This window comes from Gekko japonicus, unplaced genomic scaffold, assembly GCF_001447785.1.
Source record: "Gekko japonicus isolate JY-2015 unplaced genomic scaffold, Gekko_japonicus_V1.1 scaffold1228, whole genome shotgun sequence".
Classification (NCBI taxonomy): domain Eukaryota; kingdom Metazoa; phylum Chordata; class Lepidosauria; order Squamata; family Gekkonidae; genus Gekko; species Gekko japonicus.
In genome coordinates this window covers 46,232-54,965 of record NW_015172040.1, presented here as the reverse complement: position 1 = coordinate 54,965, position 8,734 = coordinate 46,232, and positions in this window count along the sequence as shown.

Here is an 8,734-nt window from a genome sequence, read left to right as displayed (position 1 = left end):
GCTTCTAATGTCCTGGCCCCACTGGTGGACCTCCTGATGGCACCTAGTATTTCTGGCCACTGTGTGACACAGAGTGTTGGACTGGATGGGCCTTTGGCCTGATCCAACATTGGCATCTCTTATGTTCTTATGTTCTTATGTGTTTTGCTCCCTCTGGGATGACTAGAGAGAGCAAAACACTCTGGGGGGGGGGACCCTGAAACAATAGGAACAAAACAAGTGACAAAAATGCGGAAGTGGCCTGAGTTGAGTGGAATGCACTCTCAGGGCAAAGCATGTTCCTGTTGTTCCTACAGAGAACACATAATGTGTAGGATTACCAGGTCCAGGTGGGGAAATACCTGGAGGTTTGCGAAGTGTACTTCAGCCTGGTATAATGCCATAGTCCACCCTCCAAAGCAGCCATTCTCCTCAAGGGAACTGATCTCTGTCATCTGGAGATCAATTGTAATAGTGGGGGATCTCCAGGTACCACCTGGAGGTTGGCAGACCTAAATGTGCTATATCCCCCCAAAAAAGTACAAAGGACTATCTCAATGGAGTCTGTTTGGCATTTACTAAGACCTTCAGCATTTAATGTTTATACGTTGTCCATTTCTATAGGGTGGGAATGACTTTTAAATCAAAAATTATGTTTTACGTTGTGCGCTGTACTGTGAATTAGGAGCAGGCGTGAGGGATAAGGGCAAAAGGACAGTCTGTTTAGGAAGGAGCATTTCCACCATTCTCCCAGATTTCAGAATAAGATGTTTCCCCTGTTTCTCTCTTTTCATTGTACCCAGCTTGTTCTGGTCTTCATCTTAACAGTAGTGACATTGTTAGTGAAGCATAGTCCTTCCAGCACCAAAAATCTGTCATCTGTCACAGGCAAGGAAGAGAAAACACCTGTCTCTTTTCTCTAGTGGCACTGCCTTTGTTATAACAACAGGAGCTGGGATACAAGAACAAAAACTTTGCCATAATCATGACCATTTAACCAGTGACTTCAGTTAGAAACATAGGCGTAATCTTCGTGGGGGCGGCGGGGCTTCAGCCCCCGCCAAAATTTTCAGGAAGGTGCTCAGCCTCCCCCGGGAGCCACCCTTGCTCCTAGCACAGCAATGCCTCTGGCCCAGCCCCAGCCCCCCCCCCGGGAAATTGGAAAGGCTACACCCTTGGTTGGAAATCTTTTTTTTGGAACGTACTGTACATAAGGGGAAGGGGGGGAACTCTTGGGCATATTGCACATTATATAAGAATTCTCTTCTTTTTTAATTATCAAATTTTTATTAGAAGATTTCAAGCAATAACAGCGATCAATAGCCAACAAAATACCAAAAATAAATAGTGACAATACACTGAAGAGCTATAATAAGCATAAACAAGAGCCTTAACTTAGTTGATTACTTTGTACACAGGAAAAACAGAAGTGATGTAAACATACAACATACTCATCACATTGTCCTTATAGTTAGGAATGGTGTACGATACTGCTAAGACTACATTAAACTCTGTCAATATTGCAAGGATTGAGAATCGAGACCATTTAGATGGAAGGATATCTTTGGCAGATATACTGGAGAACACGTGACCAAATGGATGTGAAGCGTGAGGTTGAGGCTGATACGTTACCATTAGCTGAGTGTGTAAGATTCGTGAGTTTTGCTAGAATAAATTGGTCCCGTATCTTATCGTACCACATTATATAAGAATTCTCAAAGAACATTATGACAACTTTTTTAAAAGTTCTGTGCTAGACGATAGGCAGTCCTTTTCAGTGCCAAACATTCCCCATAATAGAAGACAGCGATAAAATATAGTCTGCCTTCTAAAAGTATGTCTCAGTCTGTTCACGCATTCTCTAGATTTGCTTTGCATTATGAAACCAGTGTTCAAATGAAGCCATGTTTGCCTAAAAGAAAATTTTTAACTAAACTTTTTCTTTGACTCTACTCCCCTTCAGGGGCTTTGAGCGATTTAGGGAAAAATTTCACATTGAGAGTATTGGTCACAGTTGCTCTAAAACAGCCTATTTTGCATGAATTACAAAGGGAAGGAGGTCCAGAGTAGCAGTTTTCTGCTATACTGCAAAGAATTACTGGAGTCAAGCGAATAATGTGCAATTAATAATTTATCCAGCAGCTGCTTCCATATTCCCTCGCTCACAAGGTATTTGTAAGCATAAAAGCCATTTCCTCAATTTGATTATCATGTAAAGCATTCAGCAACTTTTCCTGTGTGTGGAAGATTTCATCACAAGTAAACTCTCTGTTAGTATTCAGGGCTCCCCTCTGCATGCCAGTTATTGAGAGGCGATCTACATGGCTCTTGTTCCCAAGACTTCTAAACAAGCAAAAGTCTGAGAATTGTACTTCTTGTTCATCATGGTTCTCCATAATTGGGGTGGGGGGCACCTTATGATAACCTTCCTCATGGAGAAGGCTTATGCCCTCCCCACAGAACATGTGAAAATTCTGTTTCAGACAATACAGAGAAGAGTTGGGGATAATAAGCGGTAGATACTTGCCCAGGATAGGATTTTACTGGGCCCCCTCATCCTGATTTTTCTGTATTAATCCATTTCTATGTTGCCTTTTGGACCCATTTTGAGTTCCTGAGGTTGTTCAGAACAATCATAACAAGTTTACAATATTGTAATAAACATTTTAAAAAATCCATAGAGATGACATGGCACTGCCAGTCAATCATTCAACTCAGAGGGCCTCCCAAAAATGAAGTGTCTTCAACTTTCTTTAGAGGAAGATCTGTGACGATGGTGGCCAAGACTCACCTCTCAAAGGATGGAGTCCAAAAACCTTGGGGAAGCAGCTGAACAGGCACTCCCATGAGAACCAACCAGTCTTATCTCAGATAAGCCAGGTTTCCACGGAAAGTGCCGTTTCGGCTTTTAAAAAAATGACCCCGTTTGTCACGGCAGCGGCGCCTAGCCATTGCTGGTGTGATCGCGCCGCGCCACTTCTTTGCCGCGCTGTAGGATCATTGTGTGATCGCCACCCTCAGTTACCCGCCGGCGCCGAGGGAAGGACCCGTGGTGTGCCGCCGGCACGTCGGATTGCGTAACCGCGGATCAAACTGCGCCGGGGCAATTAGCCACACCTCCCCCCCCGCGATATCTGGCCTGTGTGACCGGGGCCAGAGTTGGGAGAAGCCAGGATGGGACTGGTCAGAGGAACATTTCAATAATCTTCACTTAGGCCTTCCCCCCCTTACTGCCCGTGGCTGAAAATGAAGGTTGCCAGCCTCCAGATGGGGCCTGGAGATCTCCCAGTATTGTCTTGAGACAATCAGTTCCCTCGAGAAAATGGCTGCTTTGGAGGGTGGACTCTATGGCATTATACCCTGCAGAGGTCCTTCCCCTTCCCCAAACCCCACCCTGTTCAAGACCCAAGAAAGCTTCTGCCACTTAAAGAGGCCCTCTCCGGGCTTCACCCTCCAAATCTCCAGGAATCCCCCAACCCAAAGCCGGCAACCCTCCCGAAAACAGATAGGCCTGAGGAAAATTATGTACACTGAGCCTCAGTGACTCAATAGGTGCAACTATCTGGGTCTCTTATTACATCAGGGAGGGATTTAGGTTCAGGATGGATGCAAATTCTGCATATTCCATAGGGCGAGTATTATGACCTGAGATCGAGGCAGCTCTTAAACAAGTGATTTCTTTTATTCCGCTCATAGCAACACAAGACAAAGATGCGGATGCTGGACGACTATCTTTCGGGTATGTTGTAGGTATGTAGGGCTAACTTTTGGCTCTGCTCCTGCAGAGTGCAGGGGGTTGGACTAGATGACCTGCAAGGTCCCTTCCAACTCTTAACATTCTATGATTCTATGAGATGCAACTTGTGAGATGTGAAGTCCTCAGTTCAGATCATCTTCTCTGTCTCCCTTCTCCTCAAGCTGTAGCCTGACAAATTATGAATGCGGGGTCAGCAGGGCTGCCAACCTCCAGGTCCAGAGATCAGTTCCTCTGGAGAAAATGGCAACTTCGGAGGGCAAGAAGTTCCAGCTGAAACCCCTCCCCAGCTCCCTTCTCCGTAGGCACTGCCTCTTTATCTCCAGGCATTTCTCACACCAGGCCAAGACTTGTTGGTTTCCATTTTTGATAATCCACAAGGGTCGCCAACTCTATGTTGGGAAATTCCTGAATATTTGGGGGTTGGGGAGGGGGGAATCAGTGGGGCAGAGTACCCACTTTCTCCAGAGGAACTGAGCTCTGCAGTTTGGAGATCACTTGGAATTCTGGGAGATCTCCAGGCCACACCTGGAGGCTGGCAATCCTACCTTCCACAACCATTGTTGCTTTAACATGGGGATGCAAAGTGGCGGATATATTACACCTGCTCTGCGTTAGGGGTAAAGGCTTCCCTTGCTCGAAAGCCATTCTAATCCGACTCTAGGGGGCGGTGCTCATCTCCGTTCCCAAGCCAAAGAGCTGGTGCTGTCCGAAGATGTTCCCGTGGTCATGTGGGCGTGGTCATGACTAAACACCGAGGCGCACAGTTAAATTCCCAGCATATCATTTTATCTTCTCATAGCAACCCCCTAACCCCCCCCCCCTGCATTCATTGTAAATTTGTTTTCTCTTTGGTTGTTTGTTCTCCAATTCTTACATTACATAAAAATGAGTTATTCAAATGTTTTGGAATGCCAACAAAAGAGACACTTGAACTAGGGTGGCCAGCCTTCAAGTGGTTCTGCCACGAAGATGAAATGGGTTTACTATGTTTTGAAAAGCCAAAAAAGAGGATACATTTCCCGAATGACTACTTCAAACAAGTGATCACTAGGACAAACCTCCTTTTAAATACCCCTACTCTTTAAGCTGTGATAACTGCTACTAGCTAGGAATATTCCTAACCTTCCAACCCCCAAAAGAGGACATTTTCATCGGGTTTCTTCTTTTAAAAAGGAGCCGATAAGAGGACCGACACAAAAAACGAGGACCTCTCCTCTAAAAAGAGGATATCTGGTAATCCAAGTTAACGTTTTCTGTAGTTCCTACAAATGTCTGTTCTTCACTCTTCATTCATTCAAATGACTACTCTTCATTCTTTTATTGATTTGAAATGTTTTTACCCACCTCTCCACCCCAAGTGCCTGGGGCACTTCACAGCCATATAATTCAATTAAAGCAACCCAATGCAGAAATGGAATCTAAGGCATACATACGAGTAGAAATGCCATGAATTTCATGGCTGGTGTCTTTGACAGTCTAAACCGCTGTGCCCGACTCTGGCAATCGAGCGTAAGCTGATTGCCAGATCGGTTTGGTTTGGCAGCAGCGCCAAGCGATTCAAACGCCTGCCGAACAAGTTTGCCTCATGTTTTGCCAAGGCCGAGCATGTGTGGAAATGCTGATCCAAACAGACTGGCAGCGATTAATGACGCTAGTTAGACAACCCCTGTCAAGATAGGATTTCTAAAATGTAAACACAGCATTTGTTTAGGACTGCTTTGGATGATTTGTGACTGATTTCACTGTCTGTTTAAACGATTGTCTGCCAATCACCACAATGGTTTATCAAAAAAACCCAAAAAAACAAAACCCACACAGGCTTCTGTCTGAATATAGAGAAAAAATATATAACTCACCAAAGAAAACTTGTCCTCTCTCTATCTTTTACAATCCTTGGTTTCTTACATATTTTTCACATGCATTGTTTTTCCCCACATCATTAAAGGTTTTTTTTTTAAAATGTATTCAAATTTCAAGAAATAACAGTTTTACTTACAAATAGCAAGCAAACAACAAACAAACAACAAAGACCAACTACTTAGATAACAATTATTACAATAATGCAATAAAAACAATAGAATATAGACAAATTTGAGTCTTATTGTTCAAGCCTAAATCTTCTTAAGTCAAATAAATTATAACACCCAATATTGAGTAATATTGAGATTGTTGATTACTGTTGATTCTTTCCAAAATATATTCTAATTTTTCCAGTAGAGGACCCCATCTACCAAAAAAGGCATCATTTTTTTCCTGTGTTTCACAGATGACAGTGGATGAAGTTATATGTGTTGGCTAAGAGCTTGGAGAAATGAAGGCTTTTTAGTCTGTTTCCCCCCCCTCTTCATAGCTCCGGTAAGAAGCCTTAAAGCAGGGGTGTCGAACTCATTTGTTATGAGATCTGACATAAATGAGACCTTGTTGGGCCGGGCCATGTGTGTCATAAAAGGTAATGCCAGGTAGCGGAAATATCTATATATCTAATTCCCAAGGCGCCCCCTGTGTGCAGATATCTAAATCCGCACATCGGGGGCACCTGGGGGGCAGGGAGATTTTCCTGCGCACGTGGGGCAATGCCCAGGTGTGCAGAAAAATCGGAAAACTGTAAAAAAATATAGGGGGGACAATTAAATCCCCCCAAAAGTAAAAGAGCATCCCCTGCGCATGCACAGGGAATGCTCTTAGAACGGCTTCGCTGCCGCTGCCACCACCAGAGAGGGGGAGGGGGAGAAGCCTTGGCTGGTCGGTTGCTGTAACGGACCCTGGAGCCCCCCACCAGCAGTCAGGTAGGACCCGGTAACCCTAGAGCAGGTTGAGAGTTGATCTGCTGTTCAAATAGTCCCTAAATGCAAACGCCAACTAGACCAACTAAAGACCTAAAAGCAAATCAAAGTTGCCAGAGGCACTAGAATCGCAGCCACAAAACCCAAACATGACCAAAAGCAGAAAAACAAGGGAAGGTTAACAAAATCCATATATCGGCCAATTGGAAGAAGAAGAAGAAGAGGGAATAGATTGGATTTATACCCCACCCTTCACTAGCCAAAGGTGTCTCAGAGCGGCTTACAAACACCTTTCCCTTCCCCTCCCCACAACAGACACCCTGTGAGGTAGGTGGGGCTGAGAGAGCTCTTGACAGAAACTGCTCTTTTTCAAGAACGGCTCTTATCAGAACTACGGCTTGCCCAAGGTGATCCAGCCAGGTGCAAGTGGAGGAGTGGGGGAATCAAACCCGGTTCTCCCAGATTAGAGTCCGCGCACTTAACCACTACACCACACTGGCAACAGTGTAATCCGCACTGTCCTGTCTAGGACCTGAGAACATAATGCATGTCAAAGGCACAAATCCTCACGTTTCAATGCCTCTTGGACCAGTGCGGATCACACTGTTGCCGTACTAATGATCAAGACACAAACATACAGAAGGTATCACAATGAGTGTTCTTAATACCACCTGGTGCAGGGAAGGGAAAGGAGTTTGTAAGCCGCTCTGAGACACCTTTGGGTAGTGAAGGGCGGGGTATAAATCCAATCTCTTCTTCTTCTTCTCATATCTCAACAGGCTGCAAGCCAAGGGCTAAGAGCCAAAGGCCAGGACTCTCTGGTTCTTGCTCCTCAGCTCGCGTCAAAAGGCTCAGATCATTAAGTCATGCCCTCGTTTAATTACTTGTAATAGGTAAGGAAACAGAAGCAATGTCCGGGCTTAATTGCCTGTAACAGGAAAGGGAACAAAAGTTCAGCCCCGATCTGCTGCTGCCAGAGGTTTCCCCAAAATTCCTCTCCCTAAGGCCCTCTGGCTACCCCCAGAGTGAAATTATCTGCATTCTCCTGATTCACTGAAGTGAAGCCCTACCATTAGGGGAAGCAGTCTGAAGGGTCCAGCCCCATGTTTCTAACTTCTTATTTCTGCGTTGCTTCAAGGAAATTGCATTACGGAAATAAGATAGGTCTGTCCTCCCAAAAATATCAGCTGTGGAGGGGAAGCAGTTGAAGATTCATCTTGCTAAGGCTTGTCTCCACTTCGTGGGAAACCTTCATAAGAACATAAAAACATAAGATTCCAAGTAGGTCAGATCAGTGAGGGTCCATCTAGTCCAGCATCCTGTCTCCCACAGTGGCCAACCAGTTCCTCTGGAGGGCCAACAACAGGGCAGAGAGGCTGAGGCCTTCCCCTGATAAGAACCTCAGAAGAGCCCTGCTGGATCAGACCAGTGAGGGTCCATCCAGTCCAGCCTCCTGTCTCAGTGGCCAACCAGTTCCTCTGAAGGGCCAACAACAGGGCAGAGAGGCGGAGGCCTTCCCCTTATAAGAACATCAGAAGAGCATTGCTGGATCAGACCAGTGAGGGTCCATCTAGTCCAGCCTCCTGCCTCACATAGTGGCCAGCCAGTTCCTCTGGAGGGCCAACCACAGGGCAGAGAGGCGGAGGCCTTCCCCGGATAAGAACATCAGAAGAGCCCTGCTGGATCAGACGAGTGAGGGTCCATCTAGTCCAGCATCCTGTCTCACACAGAGGCCAACCAGTTCCTCTGGAGGGCCAACAACAGGGCAGAGAGGCCAAGGCCTTCCCCTGACAAGAACCTAAGGAGAGCCCTGCTAGATCACAAAGTGGCCAACTAGGTCCTCTGTCAATCTAACAACAGGACATAGATGCTGAAGCCTTCCCCTGACCTAAAAACAGGGCAGAGATCAGCTATTGGATCAGCCCAGTCATCCATCTAGTCCAGCATCCTGTCTCACACAGTAGCCAACCAATTTCTCTGGAGTGCCAACAACAGGGCATGTAGGCTGAGGCCTTCCCTAATGTTGCCTCCTGGCACTGGAATTCAGATGTTTACTGCGTCTGAATGTGGAGGCTTCTTTTAATCACTGTGGCTACTGGCCCCTGACAGACCTATCCACCAGAAGAAGAAGAAGAGGAGGAGGAGGAGGAGATTGGATTTATACCCCGCCCTTCACTTGGAGTCTCAGAGCGGCTTACAAACTCCTTTCCCTTCT